Source organism: Crocodylus siamensis, chromosome 9 (assembly GCF_052110815.1).
Source record: "Crocodylus siamensis isolate JL-2025a chromosome 9, ASM5211081v1, whole genome shotgun sequence".
Lineage (NCBI taxonomy): Eukaryota > Metazoa > Chordata > Crocodylia > Crocodylidae > Crocodylus > Crocodylus siamensis.
In genome coordinates this window covers 45,383,794-45,407,031 of record NC_143403.1, presented here as the reverse complement: position 1 = coordinate 45,407,031, position 23,238 = coordinate 45,383,794, and the positions used below count along the sequence as shown (strand labels likewise).

General features: G+C 52.2%; 1 pseudogene; it reads right to left on the bottom strand.

Moving 5' to 3' along the window:
- Nucleotides 1-2,150: 2,150 nt before the first annotated feature.
- Nucleotides 2,151-23,238, bottom strand: part of LOC149857492 (uncharacterized) — a 36,728-nt pseudogene continuing 15,640 nt past the window's right edge.

Below are 23,238 nucleotides of genomic sequence, written 5' to 3'. Positions count from 1 at the left end.
TATCTACATCAAAATAGCAGGGCACTTATTCACAAAGAGGGGACAGAAAAATAAAACTTACTACCTAAAATAAAATGTTAAAGCTTATCCTATATTTTAGCTTACTTATACTTATCTATAATGACTAGAGAGCGAAAGAAAAAGTCAGAAATGGTTGGGGAAGGTGAGGGAATGCATTTTAAAAGAAAAAATAGAAAAACTGGGGGTTTTGCTACATGGGTCAGGACACCATGGTGTGAACAGTGGGCCAGGGGCTGGCCTGGGGGCCCGGGTGGGCACTGTCTGGGCTACTCAGGCTAGTCCCCCTCCTCCACAGAAACGGGGCCAGCAGGGCCCACAAGGGGACCTGGCCCCACCACTGGCAACTCCTGCTCAGGGGCTGCGTGGAGGTGGGGCAAGCAGCAGGTGGCATGGTGCCTGGCCACCAATGGGTCAGGATTTAGAGGAAGGGTAGGGAGCCCTAGCTGCTTCAGGCAGTACTGCACCTCTTCCCACACCCAACATGGAACCTGAGATATGCCTAAGAATGGCTGCCAGGGGCTAGCTGTACCCAGTGCTGGGGCATGTAGTGCGGAAAACATGTGGGACAAAAGACATCGCCAGGACCAGCACTTTGTCAAGGATGCTCCAGTGCTCCCTGGTGGCCTTCACCACCTGTTGTACCATGGTGTGCTGTTAATTCTAGGCCTCCATCTGCCTCTGCAGGAGGGCAAGGTATGCTCTGTGGTCCTTACAGTCTGCCTGGTTCATCTCATGGTACTCACAGTGCCAGGCCTGACTCTCCTTGAATTGGGCCTCAGAGACAGCAATCAGCCACTCCAGGAGAGCTGTCAGAACTGGTGTACATGGAGTACACCTGCAGAGGGTGGTGGTGTCCTGGGACCCCATCTCCACTACCAGCAGCTGGGTCTCCCCCATGTCCAGCATCTGGTTCTGGAGATCAAGGACAGAGAAAATCCTTGTGAGAGTCTGCAACATTTAAGAGACAACATGCACTGTACAGAGAAGCTATGAACTGCCTGCTCTTAGTTCAGGGGTCGTGCATGTACAGGTGCCCAGGGACCATGGTAAGTTGTCCAGGTGGGACTTTACACAGGTGGCCACTGGGCAAAACTTCCCTCCCTGCTTCCACAGTGAGAGCAGCCAGGCCACTTGCCACTTGCTGCAGGCAGCCCACATTCCCCATACCCTACCCAGGCCAGGCCATGGCTGGACCTTGCTGACAGCTGCCACAGTGGCTCTGGAGTAATTCCTCCTCTTTCTCATCCCTGAAGATCAGGCACTTAGTTTCCATGCTGCCAGGCCTGGCACTAGGGTTTTGGAGGTAAGGAGTTCTCACCCACCTAAGATTTGGACCTGGTGACACCCACCCCTTGGCAGCCTTCTCTGAAGAGCCAGGGACCCTGCCATGCATGGGCTGTGCCCAAAATGTGTCTCAGGTCAGAATCACCTGGGCGCACTGCAGCGAGCTGTTTGAGTGCTCTGAGGGATGCTTGATTACTATGCCCTGCTGCTGTTCATCATGATGGTTTCCTAGGAGAAACTGAGAACCTGTCATGGGACCATGACTTTGAAGGGCACCCCAGGCAAACTTACATTCTCTAAATCATGCACTACCACCAGGAGAGGTATCTTTGCCTATGCTATGAGTGCTTGACCCCTGCAGCCAACAAGGGTATTGCTGCTGCCATTAAGTTTTTTCTGCATATGATGCGTCACTGGCTGCCTAGCTGGCAGCTGCTGAGTTCTCGGTAAAGTCCTAGCCTGCCTCCTGTATCTGTGTGGGTTGGAGGCCGGGGGGTGGACAGGAGACTCAGGTGGATGTGGCGGGCAGCTTGGCTAGGAAGGGCAGGGAAGGGAGGGCTGCCTCTCCCCAGGTGTTGTCCCTGTAGCCCAGGGGTGGACAGGTGATCTAGTGTTGGCACAGATGGCCATGGTGCCCCCTCCTATCCTGGCCTTCCTCCCTGTGTGGGGTTTACCAGGTAGGTGTGGCAATCGCTCCTGGCAGTCAGATGCTCTCCCTGGCCATGGAGAGGAAGTCCAGCTGACAAATGCAAGCCAAGGCTGTGAAGCATGGCATCTGGCCAATCAGGCAGTGGTCCCCTCTGGTGACAAGCTGAAGCTGGCATGTGCAGGAGCTGTCCCACCCTGTCCTTGTTGGTGGTGGGCCACTGCTGGAGTAGACAGGTGAGGTGGTGGCCCAGGTTGCCCAAGCTGCTGGGTGAGCCTGAAGGCAGAGAGCACACCAAGACCTGATGCCCCCCACAAGGTACCCTTTCCCAGAGAGTCCTCCTGGCCTGTGGCTGCTAGATTGGGTGCTGGCAGCCTGCCTATGCTGCAGAAGACATGTGGGGCCTTGCCAGGGTCTGTGGGGGCCAGGGTTCTATTCAGCTTTCACAGGAAGAGCATAAATCTATGGGCAATCCTGGACCACCTGTTGTGGTCCTGGACACGGACCCACGGACATGGACTCAAGGCCTTGACACTGTTGGCTGGACCTCTAGTCTCTATGCTCCTGCATCCACCAGGCCACCTTGTACACATGGGCATTGGCCCTTGAAGCCTGGCCAAACTGCCTCTGGACCTCGACAGTCTTCCAGATAGCTATGAAGTCTGCCATCTCTTCAAGGCTCCAGTTGGGCCCCCATCCCTGTGTGTCACTGGATGCAGGGACTAACTTCACAGCAGCTGGCAGGGGCCTTGGCAGGTGATGTCTGGGCTCCCAGTGGTGGCATCAAACAGCAGGTCTTGCAGTAGTGGGGCTCAGTGCTCAGGGGGAGACCAGGGATGGCAGAGGCATTGGAGGGGCAGCCCTGGGATCTAGGTAACAGTGTTGGGCAGTAGGCCTGTGCAAAGTGGCTAGTATTCACTTTGGATTTGATTGATTCATGGGACAGTGATTCAATTCGGTGATTCAAATCACTGTCCTGAATCAATTCAGCCAAATCTGATTTGGAAATTTGGCCATTGCTGAATCGGCTGACTCTCCGAATCGGCTCCATTCCCTACCCGCTCTCTCAGCTCCCAGCCCTTTTAAATGAAAAAAAAAGGTCCCACTCACTGACTCCTGCCAGGCAGGAGGCAATCTCCTTTGCCCCCCCACTGCCCTGCACTGCTTGGGGGGCTTAGCCATGACCCCTCAGAAGCCCCAAGGCCACTGCAGAAGCCAGTGACTGGAGGCTTTTCTTTTTTTTTAAAGAGCTGGGGCTGGGTGGGGCAGCCATGGTGGGGCTAGGAGACTGGACAGGGGTCAGGGGACTCATGACTGAGCCCCCACACAGTGTGGGGTAGTGAAGGCCAATGGGGATAGCCCCCCCACCTGGCAGCAGCTGGTGAATGAGGGCTTTTTTAAAGGGCCAGGAGCTGGGACCAGGTGGGGCAGCCTGTGGGGGGAGCTGGGAAAGCAGGCAGGGGTCAGGAGCTACTCAGGGGGGCTGGAGAAGCCATCAGGGAATGGGGCCTAGCAGAGGTCCCCGCCATGGTCCCCTCCCCCCCCCTCCAGTCTCCCCCTCTCCCCCCCCCCACGCCGTACTTACCAGCATGGAGTCCGGGTCCAGCTCCCTGCTGCAGTGAGCAGGAGCTGCCCAAATTGCCGAAGCTCTCCAAATCTTTTCTGAATCTATTTGGAGAGCTGCAAATCAATTTGGACCTTTTAATTGGTCTCCTGATTCAATTCAGATTCAGAGATTTGGCCATCGAATTTGGCCAAATCTCCAGATAGAATCAGCACCCAAAGCTTTGCACAGCCCTGTTGAGCAGCAGAGGATCTACCCAAGCCACGAGGCTTCTGAAGTTGCCATGCCATATGACTCAGCAGCAGGCAGGGGTCTGGCTCCCTGGTGGCTTGGCTGACTAGGTACAATTTGCACCCACTTCACTATCTACAAGTACATTTAATCACACAAATTTACTCAGCCATTGGATAGTACTTGTGTCTCATTAGGCTATCCAACAGCACAGTAAATTAGTCTACTTCATCCTAAGAGTGGCACATATGTAGGCAGTGATGCTTTACTGGGCACATCTACATGAGATGTTTTACTGCACAGTAGTATAGTCTACTGTGCAGTAAGTGTACACATCTACACGTGCACATGCTTACTGTGTAACAAAAATCGCTACTGGCAAATAAATTTGCTACCTGCCAATACAAGTAATAAATTTACTTGTGAGTACTTACAGCACAGTAATGCTTATATAGACCCCTACCACAAGGGGGTCAGCCTGAGCTCAGCCCCAGGGCCCTGAGGCTGGAAGCCTCCCCTGCCCCAGGGCTAGACTGCCTTTGTGGCAGTCCCAGCCACAGGCCCTTTAAAAGCTTGCAGGCATATTGAGCCCTCAGGAACAACAGCAGGGATCCTGGGGGAGAGATTTTTGGCCTCTGCTGCTCCTGCACAGGCCGCGGGCTACCTGTGGCAGCCTGCTTGTACCCCAGCACCACTGCCTAAAACCATAGTGCCGTGCAGCTGCCAGACCCATGCCATCCAGCCCTGCAGGCTGCTGCAGGCTCCTGCCAGGTCTGCTAGCCACCCAGCCCAACTGCAGCCAGCTTCTGGCTACCAGGGCCAGTGCCAGCTGCCCACATCCAATGCCTAGCAGCCTGCCTGGAGCCTGCAGATGCTGCACGGCATCACCTTGCTGTACAGCTCCCAGTTCCATGCAGAGCCCCTCTGATGTGTGCTACGGGAAGCTGCACACACCCAGTACCCCAGGGACAGTCGCGTGAGGGCCTGGAGAGTCAGCCTGGGAGCCTCAATGGCCTCATCACCAACACCGTTCACCACCACCCAGGGCCCCAACTGGGTCCATGGAGGAGACTGGTGGGCTCATGGTGCTTTTGGGTGAGGCAGAGGTGCAGAGCGAGTTCACATGGGGTGGGCACTCCAACACCCACATCTATGGGGGCTGTCAGGCTAGATGCAGGAGCGTGGGCATGACTGGTTGGAAAGGCAGTGCTGCATAAAGGTCAAGGCCTTGAGGGCACAGTGAGTCACCGTCACCAACCACAACCATCAGTCAGGAAGTGCCCACAAGTCCATGAATCATAGAATCATAGAAGTAGGGTCGGAAGGGACCTTGTAGATCTTCAAGTCCGACGCCCTGCCTAGGGCAGGAGAAAACAAAAACAAAAACACTGGGCTCAAATGATCCCAGCTAGGTAGGCATCAAGCCTCCTCTTAAAGACCCCCAGGGTAGGAGCCAGCACCACTGGCAGCTGACAGATCCTTGTGCCCCAGGACCCAGGCTGTAGCTGTTCTGTGTATAGTAGCACTCTTAGAAGTAGACAAGGCATGGCCCACCATGTCACTGCTGACGACTAGCACTGCCAACTTCTCCCGGGGGGGGACCCCAGCCCAGACACCCACACACCATGCCTCACTCCCTCAGGACACTGACACGAGCTGCACACTATCTCCACCAGCCAGGACTGACCAGAGCCACGAGGCATGCCAGCCCTACCCACATGGTGTGGCCTGCACTGGGGGCAGGGACCTCCACACCCCTACCCCTGCTCCCCTACAATGCCCCCCCTCCCCACCCAGGCCTCTCTGGTCCCCAGGATCCTCCCCGCAACACTCAGGGAGGGTTTTGCAGGAGACAGTGCAAACTTTATTGATCAGCCCATGCCCCATAGCTAAGCGGGCATAAGCCTCACACGCCAAGGAATGCATTGATACCAGTGGCAATGTCCTCCTCAGCTGTGGGAGGCAGGGATGCACAGCACAACCACAGGTAGCCCTCTAGGCAGCAGCGAAGGCTGCAGTGCATCCCGGGCTTGCCCCCCACATTGTCAAACCTCAGAGTCTCATGCCAGGTGTACAGGTGCATCCAAGAGTGTGCAGGTGCAGCAGGGTGTAGCATGCTGGGACCCCTTGGTTCTCGGAAACAGCTCCTCATGCAGCACCTGGGACAGTCTCAGTAGGTGCATGCTCAGGGTGCAGAGCCAGCATGGGGGGCAGGGCTGGTCCAGGGGTGCCTTTCTGGAGAGGTCCCCTGTGGGAAGGGTGAGGGCATGGGCATTTCTTTGTCCCAGTTGTCCAGAAGCCCCATGCTCCCCAAGACAGGGTGCGATAGACTAGGCAGCAGCACACAAGTTGGGCTGGCCTATAGCTGAAGATGCAATCTGCCAGTCTGCAAGTTCGACCCAGGCACCAGTTGAAGTGGGCCTAGTGGGGGTCCAGCTGGCTGGTGTTGGGCCACATGAGCAACGAGAGGACTGGGTAGGTGGGGCCCCTGATGAGGAGGGGAAGGACTATTGTGCCCAGCTGTAGGTCCACCACCTCCAGCATGAAGTGCCCACTCTGCAGCAGGTCTGGTAGGGTGACATTCTGAAATACACAGGCATCATGGGCACTGCCCATCCAGCTGGCACTCACATTTTTGTACGTGCCATGGAGTTTGACAACAGCCAAGAGTACAACAGAGTGAAAGCATCTCCAGCTATACTAGGGGCAGTCACTGGGGGGGCGGGGCAAGTGATGGGGATGTCAGCCCCATCCAGAGGGAATCCCAGGGTACAGAACCCTGCCACCACCACCAGGGGGTCATGCACACAAAGCATGGTGTGCCCCAGCATGTCCTGGAGAGCACTGCATACCTCCAGGGTGGCTTCCCTTGTGGTGGCCTTGCTCACACTGAAGAGGTGGTCCATGTAGCAGAGGCTGGAGGGTGTGGCCAGTGCCAGCCAGGTGTCCACAGGGGAGGGAAGGTCTCATGTCAGCGTCCTGCCATGCCAGGTATGGGCAGAGCTGCTACAGGAGGTCCCAGAAGGTGGCCACTGTCATCTGGAATGCCTTCAGCCACTGCTCATCATCCCAGATATGCTGGATGATATGCTGCCACCAGTCCTGGCAGGCAGTCCCAGCAGTGGTGTCTGTAACAGCGACTCTGGCAAGAGCCCTGTTACTTAGACAAGGTCGAGCCAGATTGACCCGACAATGAACCCTGCCAGGTGGGAGGAATTACACACCCAGGACAAGACAGGGTGATTAGCCTGCAAAATGTGGCATAAAACCGGCGGTGAGACATGGACAGACTGCCTTTAGGCACCAGAAGAGGAACGAGGAGTGGCAGAACTCCATGAGAGAGAAGAAGTAGTCATACTGATGATGTGGAAGGACTCAAGGAGAGCAAAACCCTGAGATATGTGGCAGGTCAGCTGTAAAGGGGATTGCCTCCTTGGGAATTGCCACTGCGCCAGTGAGTGCAGGGAGACAGAGACGCTGGGCGGCAGATCGGCCAGGACCTAAAGCAGGATAGATTGTGCCCCTCAGTGAGAAAGAGAGGGATTGGAGTAACTCCAAGTCCGGATCCCAGTGGGACTGCAGATACTGGGAGTGGGAAGACAGTATGAGAGAGAGGGAGCAGCCGGGGACTGCTCTCAGGATTGTGCACCCAGGAAGAGTGAAAGACAAGGAAGTGCATGCCGCTAATGAGGCAATTAGAGGCAAAGACCCTTTACCAAGTAGATACAAAGTAACTAGCCTGGGGATTTCCTGACTGTAACACTGACTATCTTTACCAATGAAGTAACTGGCAAGAATGTTGTTAGCACACCACTGTTAAGTTGAAAATAAAACTAACACTATGAGCAATTGACATCAGGGTGGCATTTTTTCTGTCCCAGAACAACAGAAAGTATTGACCTCCTTTCTTTTTTCTTTCATCCAAGTTGTGGCAGGCGAGCATAAAGGCAAGACAAAGATACAATTGTCTATCTTGCTCATCGTGTCCTTGCTGAGGTCTGGCCAGCAGGATGGGGTCCAGATGGCAGGTGTGTGGCGGCAACAGCCCTCAAGCAGTGCAGTGGGCTCTGCATGTGGGGGAGCTGGCAGGGCCCAGACAGCCATGGGCCAGCCAGTGGCTGGCACAGCAGGCCAGCAGGAGCCTGGGGTGCTGGGCATCACTGCCAGGGGCAGGGGCTGGAGCAGCCATGATGCAGGGAGGCAGAGGCTGTGGCACATGAGCTGCCATGTGCTGTGCACACTGCTCCTGGCCAGAAACACAGACAGCCAGGGACCAGGGAGTAGGGCTGCCAGGCTGCCTTTTAAAGATGACCTCTGGCCACAGGCAGCTGTGGCCAGAGCCCCTCGCTCCCTCTGGTGGTAACAGGGGCCCATTCCAGGGCCCAAGGAAGCAGGAGCAGTTTGGTGCTGGGAACAGCAAATCTGCTTCAATATCCCTTCCTGGGAGCATTTACTTATGAGTAGTATACTCACAAGTAAACTGGTCCTACATCAAATGCACATGTAGATACACCCAGTGGCTGCATCTATATGAGCAGTGGATGGTGTTGTTGTTACTACACAGCCATTTTGCACTTGCATAACAAAGCACTGGATGGGTGCATCTACATGAAGCTACATTGCTGTAGCAATGCACTACAGTGACGTAGCATCTGGAGGCAAAAACCACAATGCCACAGCTACATCACCATAGCAATGTGCTCCCTCAGTATAGCACATTGCTATGGCAATGTAGGGGCTAAAAATAACCGTGTACTGCCAGCACAGCACAGTATGGGTTGTTACTGTGCTGTAATTTAGTACTTCCAAGAGGAAATACTAAATGATGGTGCAGTAACAACAGTGCCATAGAGACACATGTAGGCACGTCCAATGACTGTGCAATAACTGGCGTTACTGCATGGTAGTGTCCCTGTACAGTTTTTTTGTGATGCTGCTATGCAGTAGTAATGAGCTACTGCATAGCAGTGTTGCATCATAGTTAGTGCCCCCCAGCTAGTGCTTCATCTTTCCTTCCCCCATTCCCTGATTTGGAATATGGCCATGGCCTTGAAACCATTGCATGCTGTCTATTAGCTCTCTCAACACTTTCATTTGTTCTACATGACAGCAAAAAAAAGTCAGACACAAGAGCTGGAAGGGGCCTGAGAAGCCCTTCTGCAGGGTTAGTGTTTGTTATTCAACTGAGGTTCACTTCTTTAGGTTTGTATCCTACATTTAGTGTAGCATAGCCCTCTTTCCAGCACCCCACCTAGCATTTTCATCAAATCAGTATCTCTACTCCTCCTCTCATATCTTTCCACTTTAAGAACATTTTCCCTATAGTAGTTTTACATATATAGTCACACTGGTGCAAACCCCACACTGTAAGCTGTAAGATAGCTACACAGGTGCAGACTGGGGTTTGCACTGGAGTAAGGTAACAGTCTTTTGGAAGCTTTTCAACAGTGCAGAATCCTTGCACTGATAGAACTTCCCTCGTGCACCCAGTCCTAGCGCCAAAAAGTTACACATCCAGGCCCCTGTTGAAAAGGAAGTGGAGGTTTACCCTAGCTGAAAAGACAGCTATTCTCAGATGCCCTGGTCCTTGCCAAACTAAATATCTTTGGGTACTGCCATTTCCCACAATAAACCAAGCATTTCCAAAAGTCAGCCAACTGAGCTCAAAAGAATGCTGAGTGCTGAGCTTGCCAGGCTAATTAGAGGAACTTGGGATGGACATCTGGTAGCTATTGAGAGAAAACTCATTGCAAATGAAGGAAGCAAGTATTTCCTGCAGCAGAAAGGAGGCAAAAGTAACCCACTTGAGAGAGCCAGCCCAAGACCTCTCGCATACACAGAGACCTCACCCTGCCAGCTTCTGACTCAGTAGGGTCTGCAGGCCCCAACTTGACAATCAGGCACTTGCAGTATGAGCCATTCTCTCCACCATGATCCTGCTAACACAGTGGCCTCTTCTCCCTCTTCCCTTGCATGCTGCTGTCCCCCTTCCACCTGCAAGCCTTGGTCACTCCACTCCATAAACACAAGCCTTCCTTTAGGCCCCATTCTCCACAACTGTGTGCTCACACACTACTGTCCCCATAATACAAACATTACTACTTATAATTGCTACCTTACTTTAGACTGTGCACTCATTTAAGAGTGATGAACACTACCAGTAGGAGCACAGAAGATCATGGCATTGCTGTGTAAAAAGCCACCACAAAGCCAGACCTATGAGGAAAACCAGGAACAATATGTCACCCATTGTCATAAATATGTGTCCATCCTTTTACTTCCTGCTCGTCATTCTCATAGTCCTGTCTGCACTATAAGAAACCCACCCTCCCCACACCTCTTCCAACCAAGCAGAAGACTATCTGTCCTTGGTAGGGATGCTAGCTAGGGCTGTACGAAACAGCACCATTTCATTTTGACTTCTGTTTCACCATTTTGAAGAGACGGTGTTTCATTTCATTTTGAAGCACTGTTCTGATTCGTTTTGTCAAAATTGTTTCACCGTTTCGACACATTTCAACCATAGGCTATAATGGGGAATCATGAAAATGCCTATAACTTTGTCATTTCTTGCCTGATTTAGATGAGAAATGCACAGATGGTAGCCCCTTCTGAAGGTAGACTTGAAGTCTACCAAGTTTCAAAGAGATAGGTGCAGGGATTTCTGGGAAACTGTACCTCAAGGTGCTGACAAGCAAAGTTCATGTCACTTGCTGGCAGTGCCAGTCTTCTGTCATCCTGCATGCAGATCTGGGGGCCCGCACCCACAGGAGGGCTGTGGGGCTGTGCTGGACTCCTCCCAGGGGTGCGGGCCACCAGATCTGCTCGGGATGACAGGAGGCTGCTGGTGCCACCTGGAACCGGCGCTGGCCACACCCTGCACCCAGCACCAGGAAGACTGGTGCTGCCACTGGCCCCAGGCAGCAGCAGCAGCCTCCTGACATCCCACACGCAAATCTGGAGGTCAAGCATCCAGGAGGAATCCAGCTGTGCTGGGAGGGTAGGTTTTGCTCCATGGGGTTAGCAGAGCTGCTTGGAGCACAGCCCTGGTTCTCCCCACCTCCCGCCACTGGGCTGCACTCTGAGCAGCTCCACCAGCCCCACAGAGCTCAGCCCAGTGGCGGGAGGCAGCAGCAGAGCCAGTGGCAGAGCGAATCAGAGCACAGCCCTAGCCAGTGACCCTCCCCTGTCTCCTGCCACCAGACTGAGCTCCATGGGGCTTGCAGAGCCGCTCAGAGTGCAGCCCAGTGGCAGGAGGCAGAGGAGAGCTAGGGCTGCACCCTAAACAGCTCCGCCAGTCCCACAGAGCTCAGCCCAGTGGTGGGAGGCCCAGTGGTGGGAGGTCGGGGAGAGCCAGGGCTGTGCTCCGACTAGCTCCACTAGTCCCACAGCAGAAGGCAGAGTGCAGCCCTGGCTCTCCCCCGCCTCCCACCACCGGGCTGCCCTCCAAGCAGTTCTGCCAGCTCCATGGAACTCAACCCGGTGGCAGGTGGCAGCAGGAGGGCCAGTGGTGGAGCTGCTCAGAGCACAGCCCTGGCCAGTGGCTCTCGCCTGCCTCCTGCCACCAGGCTCGGCGGAGCCCCTTAGAATGCAGCCTGATAAGAGGAGGCAGGGAGAGCCAGGGCTGCGCTCCAGGTGGCTCTTCCAGCCCCACGGAGCTCAGCCTGGTGGCAGGAGGTAGAGCATAGCCCTGGTTCTCCACTGCCTCCTGCCACTGGGCTGCTTCAAAACTTGAAACATTTCAAAACTTTCAGAATGTTTTGACTGCCCTCATTTTGTTTTGAAGCTATTTTGAAGTCCTTTGTTTCATTTCAATTTTGCTGTTTCAAGCTCAAAACACATTGAAACAGCTTCAGAACAAAACACTTGTCAAAATTTCGCACAGCCTTAATGCTAGCTCTCCCACAGAAATGGGTCAGATTTACTTCAACATATAACCTGTTATTAAAATGTGTTAATATTTTAAAAAAGCTATCTTTTCAGGAACAAGTCAGCATTGCCTTTCACCGTCCGCATCTGCACTGGAGGATATGTCAATGTGCAGTGCACAAGTCATCTGCACCTGAGCTGCACAAGCTCCCATTACAGACAATATAGAGACAGGCAGGAAACATGCCAGGGACGGGATGGAAAGGCAGGGTGGACTGCAGGCCAGAGACTGCAAAACAGAAGTAGTGACTAGGGGGAAGGGGCAATACAATTTGAGGCAAACTTAAGACCTTCTTTAACCTCTCCTGGAAGTAAATGGTACCGCTACAATTCCTGCCCTGACTAAGAAAAGACATGAATTATTCCTTCTGGAACTGTGCTGGTGCTGAAGTGGTACTACAGCCCAAATCCCATTCAACCTCTACATCTTTCACTCAGCTAAGCCAAAAATTACACATCTCACTTCAGTGCCATCTTCTTCTGTCACAGTTAGTGAGGTGATCTTTTTGACATCTGGGGCAACAAGGAAACCCAGCACTTAATCTGGATGAGCCACGGCAACTATGCCATCTCCCAGTGTAATGCCTCTGAAATAGGAGATAATCACAACCATGATCGGCACCAGCGCAATGCCAAGGACAGTGTTGAATTTACAATAAAGGAAAGTCCAAGATGCCAGTTGGGGTTTTGGTCTAAGTTAGAGACTGGTTAGCTTGTATTTTGTTTTTGTTTAGCTGGAGGCTTGGGAGTAGCTATAGGGGTGGTTGTAGGCCACAGGTGGCACTTTGAATCATACAAAGGACAGAGTTCTGCAAGGACCTGGGGTCTGGTGAGTTCAGCTGGCTGAAGTGAATAGGTAGAGCCATACAGGGGTCAGGGGGATGGTGGGCTGATAAGATGGAAGCCATGATAGAGCAAAGGTGCCTGGGGTACTGATGCCAAAACAGGGCCAGGGGCCCAAGGAATACTGCAGGTAGGAGCAGCCTGACAAGGGTCAGAAACTAGGGGGCTGGAGCCAATATTGGGCCAGAGGGCCCAGTGAGTAAAGTTAGAGTAAGACCCGTGAGGCATGGTGTGGCTATGGGAGATACTGGAGGCCACAATCAGGGCCACAGGTGCCAGTGAGGAACAGAATATCACTTAGCAAACCTTAGTCCACTGGCACAAGTAGAACCAAGGTGTGCAGATAGGCAGATAGGACTAGACCAACTGCAGATCCATTAGGGTCACTCAAGGACTTCAGGGACAGCTTCCCCAAAATAACAAACAAATTATATCAAGGCATGGCACATGAATAAGTAAGGTGGGGAGGAAAAGGAAGGAAGAGGGAGGGGAAGAGAGGCTGAGGAGCCAGAGTGGGACAGGATTAGTCCAGCCCTGAAGGTGGCTATGGCACCAGCCTATCAGGCACCTTTGCCTCACCTCAGCTTCTATCTTCTCAACCCACCAGGACCCTAGCCCTTGTGGGGCTGTAACTTGGCCTGTGGCCCTGTCTTGGTCTCATTTATTTCAGCTCACTGAACCTCCCCGCCAGTCATTGCAGAGCTCTATCTTAGCTACAGTCTATTGGACCCCTGGTGCTTGCAGGACTTCCCTCTCCCACAGCATTAGCCCACCAGGCTCCAGATCCTTGCACAGCTCCAAGGGCACAGTGCCTCCCTCAGGTACTTCCTGTGGACTCCAAATACTACTAGAGCCACTCCAAAGCCCTTAGTTAAACAAAAACAAAACATAAGCCAAATGGCTTCTAACCCCCACCTGCTCTCCTAGCCTTCATTGTACCTTCCTCAGTCTGCAGCTTCCCCTCTATAGCAGTATATGCTGGCAGGCAGTGGTGAGGCATAGGGGGTGCATGGGGGTGCACCCCCTGTCAGGCCACATTCCCTGTTTAGGTAACAGGCAGGGCAGCAGGCAGGAGTACCGGTGGCCCCCTCATGAGCACCAGCTGGGGAGCAGGGCTGCCAAAAAGTGGCCATGCTACTTCTAGAAGTGGTGGTGGGACTTCCAGAAGCTGCACGGCTGCTTTTTTGGTGAGTGAGATCAGCCACCCCCCTGACTCAAGAGGCGTCAGTCACTCATGCACCAAAGATTCTTTCCTTCAGAAGCCAGGGCCAAACTTTTTGCTGCAACTCAGAAACCAAGGTTTATACCCCTGAGCTCCACCCTTTTAGCTCATGTGCTCATTTGACCTCCCACAGCCTGCTCTCAGTTGCTGCAGTTTTCCCACATGCAGTAACTGACCTCCCTCCTGCCTGGAGTTCTGCCTTGTTGGGAGCTAGCTGCATGGCAATAGACAAAACAGTTACTTGCAGACCTGTAAACTCTATCTTTAGCTCTTACTGGCTGTTTATTCCTCTGGAGCTATCCCTTGATCAGCTGCCTGCAACTGATTGCAGGCCTTGCCTGCTGTACTGTTTTCCTTAAAATAACAGGGTTCCTTGACTCAAGTTACATCCCTCCTGACCATGACCTCCAGCTTCAGCTCTACCCCTGACAGGGAAGTCTCACCCTTTATGGGAGGCAGCCGGTCCTGGGGCAGGAGCCCAGCTGTGAGGGGTTAGATGGCAATTTAAAGAGAAGCAGAGAAAATGCAGAGAGCTTGAGCTGGGGAAGGTGAAGATGAAGGCAAAGGCTGTGGTCAAGCTCATCAACCCACTTACAACCTCCCAGCCCAGGAGTACCCTCAGTACGGTTGGGATACCCACACTAGGACATCATAGCCAGGTATATCCTCCTCATCCTGACCCAGGACTCCACCAGTGTCCACCCAGGATTCTTCCCAGCCCCTCTCCATGATGCACCAGGAGGAGTCCCATAGCAGCACAGCCTCTGGGTCAAGAATATTAGAAGCTAGAATCATCAGCTCATCACCAAGGTTGGGGTTACCCACAGTAGCCCCAAAAAACTATGCTCCTTTCCATAGGCTTCACACAAAAGCACTTTGGATCACCCCTGTAACAGGGAACCCTAACCCTGTTAACAGACAGAGAAGAGGAGTGGTAAGGAAAAATGGGGACCAAGGCAGAGATATAGAGAGAATAAGCGCTCATGAGTGGATTAGGGGCCAGCACAGGTAGAGTTTGCTAATTGGGGAATTAGTTACAGGCTGATAGGCAAACAATCAGGGGGCTGAAAGAGGCTCTTAGACATTTAAACAGAGCCCCAAGCCCAGGTGAAGAAAGGACCGGGTCGGGTTGGATGGGAAGTCCCAAGTGCTGTGAGGAATTTGTAGAAACTTCTTGTGTTTCATGCAGTGGAAATGTTGATGACTCTGGTGCTGCAGATGCTGAAGAGGTTCCCTCAGACTTCTTGGTACTTCTTAGGGGAGAGTTGCATCTTCCATGGAATAAATGGCAGTTATAAGTAGCAGTGAAAGCTGCAATGCCTGAGGTGCTGTGAACCTGGGGAGGGACTGCTGACAGGGGGGATGCCTTGTTGGACCTAGTGCTGGCCACGGGTGACAACCTGGTGAGGGGGCTGCGAGTGCTCGACCACCTGGGCAACAGCGATCATCGCCTGCTGGAATTCACCATCCAGCGCAAGGTGGCAAAGGCATGCAGTAAGACAGCGGCCCTGGATTTTAGGAGGGCAGACTTCAACGAGCTAAGGAGGATAGTTGGAGAAGCGCTGAGGTCCCGGGGGGGTGGGGAGCCAGGTGTCCAAGGAGAGTGGTCGCTCCTTAAGGAGACGATCCTCCAAGCCCAAAAGAAGGTAATCCCAACAAGGATCAAACGGAGCAGGAGAGCACACAAGCCTCTGTGGCTCACCAAAAGAATCCGGGAAGGTCTCCTTGCTAAAAAGGAGGCTTATACCCAGTGGAAAGAAGGGGTCATCACCAGGGACGGCTATTCTTTAGTTGCTCGGGGATGTAGGGGGGCAGTTAGGAAGGCCAAGGCAGAGATGGAACTGGGACTGGCTTCCCAGATTAAGGACAATGAGAAGTCTTTTTTTAAATACGGAGGGGGTAAAAAGAAGGTCCCGGGTAATGTGGGGCCCTTGCAGGATGACATGGGTAACGTGGCAAAGCTAACATGTTTAACGATTTCTTTGCCTCCATCTTCCTAAGTAGGGACCAAAACAGCCACCTCCCTGTTGGGCCCCCCTCGGGCCCCGGGGGAGGCACACCTGGGCCACGGGTTAGCGAGGATTTAGTTAGGGAGCTTCTGGAGGGGTTGGATGTATTCAAGTCAGCCGGCCCGGATGATCTCCACCCTAGAGTTCTAAAGGAACTGGCTGAGGTCTTTGCAAGTCCCCTGGCACAACTTTATGAGCACTCGTGGTGCTCTGGTGAGGTACTGGAGGACTGGAAGAGGGCCAACGTGGTCCCCATCTTCAAAAAAGGCAGGAAGGAAGACCCGGGAAACTATAGGCCGGTTAGTCTCACCTCGATCCTAGGCAAGCTGTTCGAAAAAATTATGCTGGCACACATCCAGGAGGGGCCAGCAGGAGACTGCATGCTTAGGGGCAACCAACATGGGTTCATCAGTGGCAGATCCTGTCAGACCAACCTGGTGGCCTTTTATGATCAGATCACCAGATCATTAGATGCAGGGGTAGCAGTGGATATAGTCTTCCTGGACTTCCGGAAGGCTTTTGACACTGTCTCTCACCCTGTTCTCATTAAGAAACTGGGGGGCTGTGGTGTAGACACCCACACAGTCAAATGGGTTGCCAACTGGCTGGAGGGCCGCACCCAGACGGTGGTAGTGGATGGGTCCTTCTCAACCTGGAAGGACGTGGGCAGTGGGGTTCCGCAGGGCTCGGTCCTCGGGCCCGCACTGTTCAACATCTTCATCAGCGATTTGGACAAGGGGGTAAAAAGCACCCTGTTCAAATTTGCTGATGACACTAAGATGTGGGGGGACGTGGGAACATTGGAAGGATGCAACAGGCTACAATCTGACCTAGACAGGTTACAAGGGTGGGCGGACGAGAATAGGATGGGTTTCAACACAGACAAGTGCAAGGTGATGCACCTCGGGAGGAACAACCGGCACCATACCTACAGGTTGGGGAACTCCCCTCTTGTCAGCACAGAGGTGGAAAGGGATCTGGGAGTGATCATTGACTCCAAGATGAACATGGGCCGGCAGTGTGGAGAGGCAGTAAGGAAGGCCAACCGCACCTTGGCATGCATCCACAGATGCATCTCGAGCAGGTCCACGGAGGTGATCCTTCCCCTCTATGCGGCATTGGTCAGGCCGCAGCTGGAGTACTGCGTCCAGTTCTGGGCGCCGCACTTCAAGAGGGATGTCGACGGCATGGAGAGGGTCCAGAGGAGGGCCACTCGTATGATCAGGGGACAACAGGGCAGGCCCTATGAGGACAGGCTGCGGGACCTGAACCTGTTCAGCCTCCAAAAGAGAAGGCTATAAACTAGTCAGGGGGGATCAGCAGGCATTGGGGAAGTCACTGTTTCCCCGAGCACTGCCAGGAGTGACCAGGAGTAACGGTCACAAGCTGGCAGAGGGTAGGTTTAGGTTAGATATCAGAAGGCGCTACTTCACAGTCAGGGCGGCTAGGGTCTGGAACCAGCTTCCAAGAGAAGTGGTGCAGGCTCCTACCCTGGGGGTCTTTAAGAGGAGGTTAGATGAACATCTAGATGGGGTCATTTGACCCCAGTACTCTTTCCTGCCATGGCAGGGGTAGGACTAGATGATCTGCTCAGGTCCTTTCCGACCCTACAAACTATGAAACTATGAAACTATGACTCTAACACAATCTGAAAGAAATTATGTGCAGATTGAAAAAAGAACTTCTGACAATTGTCTTTGCCATGACGAAGGTTCACCAATATGTGCATGGCACCCAGGTAAGGGTCCAGACAGACGACAAACCCCTGGAAGTGATTTTTGCGAAGCCCATGGGAAAGGCTCCAACGTGGCTATAGAAGATGTTGTTGCAGCTCCAAAAATATGACATCCAGATTCTCTATACCAAAGGCAAAGACATGTTAGTGGCTAACATGGCTTCCAGAGCTACGACTATTGCCCCTACCCCTGAACCTGATCTTTTCCACTCAGAAAAGTTGGTTCACAGTCTGACGGAAACAGAGTCACTCAGTGGCCAGTTGCTCCAGCAGTTACAGGAGCACTTGAAAGCTGACACAGAATTACAGGCCTTTAGAGCTCAGCATCCTAATGGATGGCCGAGCAGGAAAAACAAGTTAGACTTGAACTAAAGTCTTACTGGCCTCTTGGAGACCAAATCTGGATCCAAAATGATTTGCTCATGATTGGGGCAAAAATAATCATTCCACATGGTGCAAGGACCCACATGTTGACATTGCTTCACTCACCACATCAAGGCATACAAAGGTCGAAAGCATGAGCTCAACAAATCATGTACTGGCCTCAGATGAATGCCCACATGAAGCAATGGATTGCAAATTGCACGCCTTGTCAAGAGGTCCAATCCAGTACTCAGAAAGAGCCCTTGACCCCACATGAGACCCCAGACCTGCCTTGGCTAAAACTGGCAGCAGACATTTTTGACCTATGGGGACAGTCTTATTTGATAATAGCTACATTACTACAAGTACCCTGAAGTTTTGCACTTGCCAAAATGGCTGGCATGGTAGTAGCCAAAATGAAGTCTGTATTTGCTCGCCATGGCATACCTAAAGAAATTGTTTGTGATCACGTGCCATTTGCAAGCCCCATGGTGACAAAATTTGCAGTTGACGGGGGCATAACCATCACCCACTCTGTTCTGGGTTATCCACAATGCAATGGTTAGGTTGAATGCACGGTTCAGACAATCAAGTCAATGTTTAAGAAGACTTTGCAGGACAGCTCAGAACTATACCTGGCTCTACTCAATCTGTGTAACATGCTTGTTACAGGTCTTGAGTATGCTTCAGGGCAGCTTCTGATGAAGAGACTGTTGTGCAGTACCCTCTCTGCTACAATGGTGGTGCTGACTCCTAGGCTACCATCAAATGCCTCCCACAAGTTGCAGAAACTTCAAAGGCACCAAAAGAAGCACTATGACCGCATGGCTGCATTCTTACTACCTATACAAGATGGGGAGAAATAAGGATGCAAACAAGTACAGGTTGGATACCGGAGTCCATTATGGCAAAAGGGATGAACAGCGTTCCCTATGTGGTAAAAACCCCATGCAGTAATGTCTATAGAAGGAACAGAAGACACTTAAGAAAGGATTACTCATCAGTACCAGCAGAACATGTTGATGCACCTCAAGAGACAGCAGCAGAACAAACATCAGAAGTAAAACTAGACCTCCAAGAGCAGAGTTTCGTTACATTTCAGAGAATCCACCACTACCCACAGAGACATCTGATGACACCACACAAACTAAGAGTGGACGTGTGGTGAAGTTGCCTGTGAAGTACAAGGACTACATAATGGGAAAGTGGTAATAGACCCCATCGGTGACCTACATGCTAGCAATCTCTGGCTCCGTGATTCCAAAATTTTTTGAGTTAAAGTAACTACTGATGAAAATTCAACTATTTAAGAGCAAGCTCCCAGAGTAAAGAAGTGGGATGTGGTATATGGAATGTACCTTTAAGGGGCCAGTCTTTGCTCCTGATGCCCTGTGGGTATGGTTTTGTTGGACTGTGGTTCTCCCCATAAGCTGTGAATGTGGGCGTTGCTGAATCCTGTTTCCCAATAAAGATAAAACTGTTTATCATCCCACCTGTCTCTGCTGAATTCTGACTTAAGGACAGAAACACAGGGACATAGAGGTTTGAGTGGGTACCCCATACCTAGAACCCAGTGGTTTAAACATTAGTCTTTGAGTCTGGGAATTGACTCTCCCTTTTTTTGTCCCACCACCATCGACACCACCGTGCCAGCATTGGTGTTGACGGTGGTGAGTGACAAGCAGGGACTCCCTGCAGATGCCAGAGGTGGTGTTGGTGGCAGGCAGGAGTGGACTGAGTGGTGAATGAGGACCGTCCATAGCTGGTGGCAAGGGGGGGACACATGGCAAGCAGCAACCACCCACAGAAGCCAGCAGCGGCTTCGGCAGCAGCCAGTCTCAAAAGGAGCACATACCCCCCCCAATGCCTCTACTATGCATCGCCTATGTTTCATGTCCTTTTTGTTCTCCTGGATTTTGGGTAGAATAGTACTGTGAGGGTAATAATTCCTGGACCAAACCACCAGGATTAGAGCTTGGTAAAGTGTGCATCAGGATTTGGACCTTGTCCCCTGTTGTGGCAACAGCAATTGTGTCTTAGCCTAGCTGGGTAGCTGAGCCTATCTGTAGTTCAAGCCCAGGAACCAGGATAGGCCTGGTTCCTCTTCTCTGAAATTCTTTTGCAATTTTTTCCCCAGCTGGAGCTGTGGAATTTGGGACTAGGAATTTTGAGCTGCAGTCACATAGTTTCATAGTTTGTAGGGTCAAAAGGGACCTAAACAGATCATCAAGTCCAACCCCCTGCCTTGGCAGGAAAAAGTACTGGGGTCAAACGACCCCAGCAAGGTGACTGTCTAGCCTCCTCTTAAAGACCCCCAGGGTAGGAGCCAGCACCACTTCGCTTGGAAATTGGTTCAAGATCCTAGCCACCCTGACAGTGAAGTAGCGCCTCCTGATGTGTAGTCTGAATTTATCCTCTACCAGCTTGTGACTGTTATTTCTAGTCACTCCTGGTAATGCTCGGGGGAACAGGGACACCCCCAATGCCTGCTGGTCCCCTCTCACTAGTTTGTAACAGGCCACTAGATCCCCCCTCAGCCTTCTCTTGTGGAGGCTGAACAGTTTCAGGTCCCATAGCCTTTCCTCATAGGGCCTACCTTGCTGCCCCCTGATCACGCGAGTGGCCCTCCTCTGGACCCTCTCCATGTTGTCCACATCCCTCTTGAAGTGCGGCACCCAAAACTGCACGCAATACTCTAGCTGCGACTTGACCAGTGTCACGTAGAGGGGGAGGATCACGTCCTTGGACCTGCTTGAGATGCATCTGTCGATGCATGACAAGGTGCGGTTGGCCTTCCTGACTGCATCCCCACACTGCCGGCCCATGTTCATCTTGGCATCAATGATGACTCCAAGATCCTTTTCTGCCTCTGCACTGAGAAGGGAGTTCCCCAGCCTGTAGGTATGCTTCTGGTTCTTCCTCCCCAGGTGCATCACCTTGCACTTGTCTGTGTTGAAGCCCATCCTATTCTCATCCACCCACCCCTGTAACCTGTCTAGGTCCAATTGCAGCCTATTCCTCCCTTCTAGCATGCCCACATCCCCCCACGCCTTAGTGTCATCAGCAAATTTGAACAGGGTGCTTTTTACCCCCTCGTCCAAGTCACTGATGAAGATGTTGAACAGTGCAGGCCCAAGGACTGAGCCCTGGGGGACCCCACTGCCCACATCCCTCCAGGTCAAAAATGACCAATCCACCATCACTGTCTGGGTGCGGCCCTCCACCCAGTTAGCGACCCATTTGACTGTGTAGGTGTCGACACCACAGTCCCCTAGTTTTTTAATGAGAATGGGGTGAGAGACAGTGTCGAAGGCCTTTCTAAAATCCAGAAAGACTGCATTCCTGCATCTAAGGATTTTGTGACCTGGTCATAGAAGGCCACCAGGTTGGTCTGATAGGACCTGCCTCTAATGAACCTGTGTTGGTTTCCCCTAAGCATAATCTCCCTTGCTGGTCCCTCACAGATGTGTTCCTGGATAATTTTCTCAAAGAGTTTCCCCATGACTGAGGTAAGACTAACAGGTCTATAGTTACCTGGGTCCTCCTTCCTCCTCTTCTTGAAAATGGGGACCACACTGGCCCTCTTCCAGTTGTCTGGCACCACACCAGAGCACCACAAGTGTCCCCCGCAAAGTCACCACATCACTCTACAAATTCCTAGGGAATGAGGGGCCTCTTGCACACAGAAGGATGCGTGGGCGACTGGTGCCTCTCGAGTTCAGGGAGGGCACGTGGACACCAGTCAGTGACTGTGGGGGGTCCCCAGTGGCCGATCGCACTGACTGTTGGGGGGGCTTCCCCTGTGGCCGATGTCACTCACCAAGGTCCCTGCTCGCAGGGAGAGCACCAGCACTCCCAGCTGCACTCCTACCCATCATCTAAACAGGGAGTGTGGCCTTACAGGGGGTGCACCAATGCTCTCCGGGAGTGCAAATGCACCCCCATAGACTCCCTATGCGTTGCCGCTGAAAGGACACACACTCACTAGCAACTCCCTGAGATGCAGCAAAACCCAAGAAGCAACTTATAGGACTCTCTAAATAGCAGGTATAGGGGCCCAGGCTCCGCAGAACTTACCCTTGGGTGAGCCCCCATGTCTCAAACTGCCTGGGCGTGGGTGGAGTCTCCCCAAAAGTGTGCAAACTAGAGACTGTATTTTGTAATTGGTAGTGTTTTATATTGCATTTGGTGGTTTCCTTTGTTTTCCTTCCCTTTGTTTTCTGTAATAATTCTGTCCTCTGTGTTTACATTGCCTGCAAGGGGGTGGTGGTGGTTGTTTATGTGGGACACCTGAGCCAAATTCAGTGACCCCAGATTTCTGGATGGGGGCTTGAGCCACAGTGAAAACTTATTGGGTACCCCGAAATTTGAACCCAGCCCTTGTTGCTGCCAACTGGTGCCCAGCAAAAGGATTACAGGCTCTTTTCCCTTGCTCAGTCTAGTCTATTGATCACTACTGTGGAGTCACAATGATGTAACATTTTTGGCAACAAGGATGGGATCTTAAGTTGTTTTGGTGTCTGCAGCCTAAATGCCCCAGAACAGGAAGAAAATGCTTTAATAATACTACATGTATACTTAAGAGACCTTATATGAGCACCCTGTTAGGTCCACAGCTGTTGCTGTAATCACAGTAGAAAAGTTGCCAAAAGAAATGAAGCATGGCAAACTGATACACCAAGCAAACCTGTCTGTGACATAATCACTGTGGAAGTACCACAGAGAAAGATGCAGGAGGGGAGAGCACCCATTTTATTTGTCAGTCTAAAGTAACAGAACCCACAGCCTGCACCGAGAGCACACTAAGCAAGGGGAACCTATGTATGGAGTCCTAAATAAACTGGCACTCCTGTCGGCAAAGTTGGGGATTTTGATGGGTGTCAATATCACAGTTTGTGGTTACCTTAAAGAAGGCATCAGAGCACTGTCAGTTTGGACAAGCTTTGATCAATGCCTTGACAAATACTGTACATTTGTTGCCGGGTTGCACAATGACCAAATTTAGAAGTTATTGACTGTCAACCTTACACTGGAAAAGACTTGAAATACAGGTTGCCATGTCATATATCTTGACTTCAAAAAAGCTTTTGATCTGGTATCCCATGATCACCTCTTGGCCAAACTGGCCAGTTGTGGCCTGGGCTCCACCACGATCCGCTGGCTGGGAAACTGGCTCCGTGGTCGGACCCAGAGGGTTGTAATTAATGGCAGTCACTCATCGTGGTGTGCTGTGACCAGTGGGGTCCCTCAAGGCTCTGTCCTGGGACCCATACTGTTCAACATCTTCATTAATGATGTGGACATTGGAGTCAGGAGTGGACTGGCCAAGTTCGCCGATGACATCAAACTTTGGGGCAAAGCATCCACGCCAGAAGATAGGCAGGTGATCCA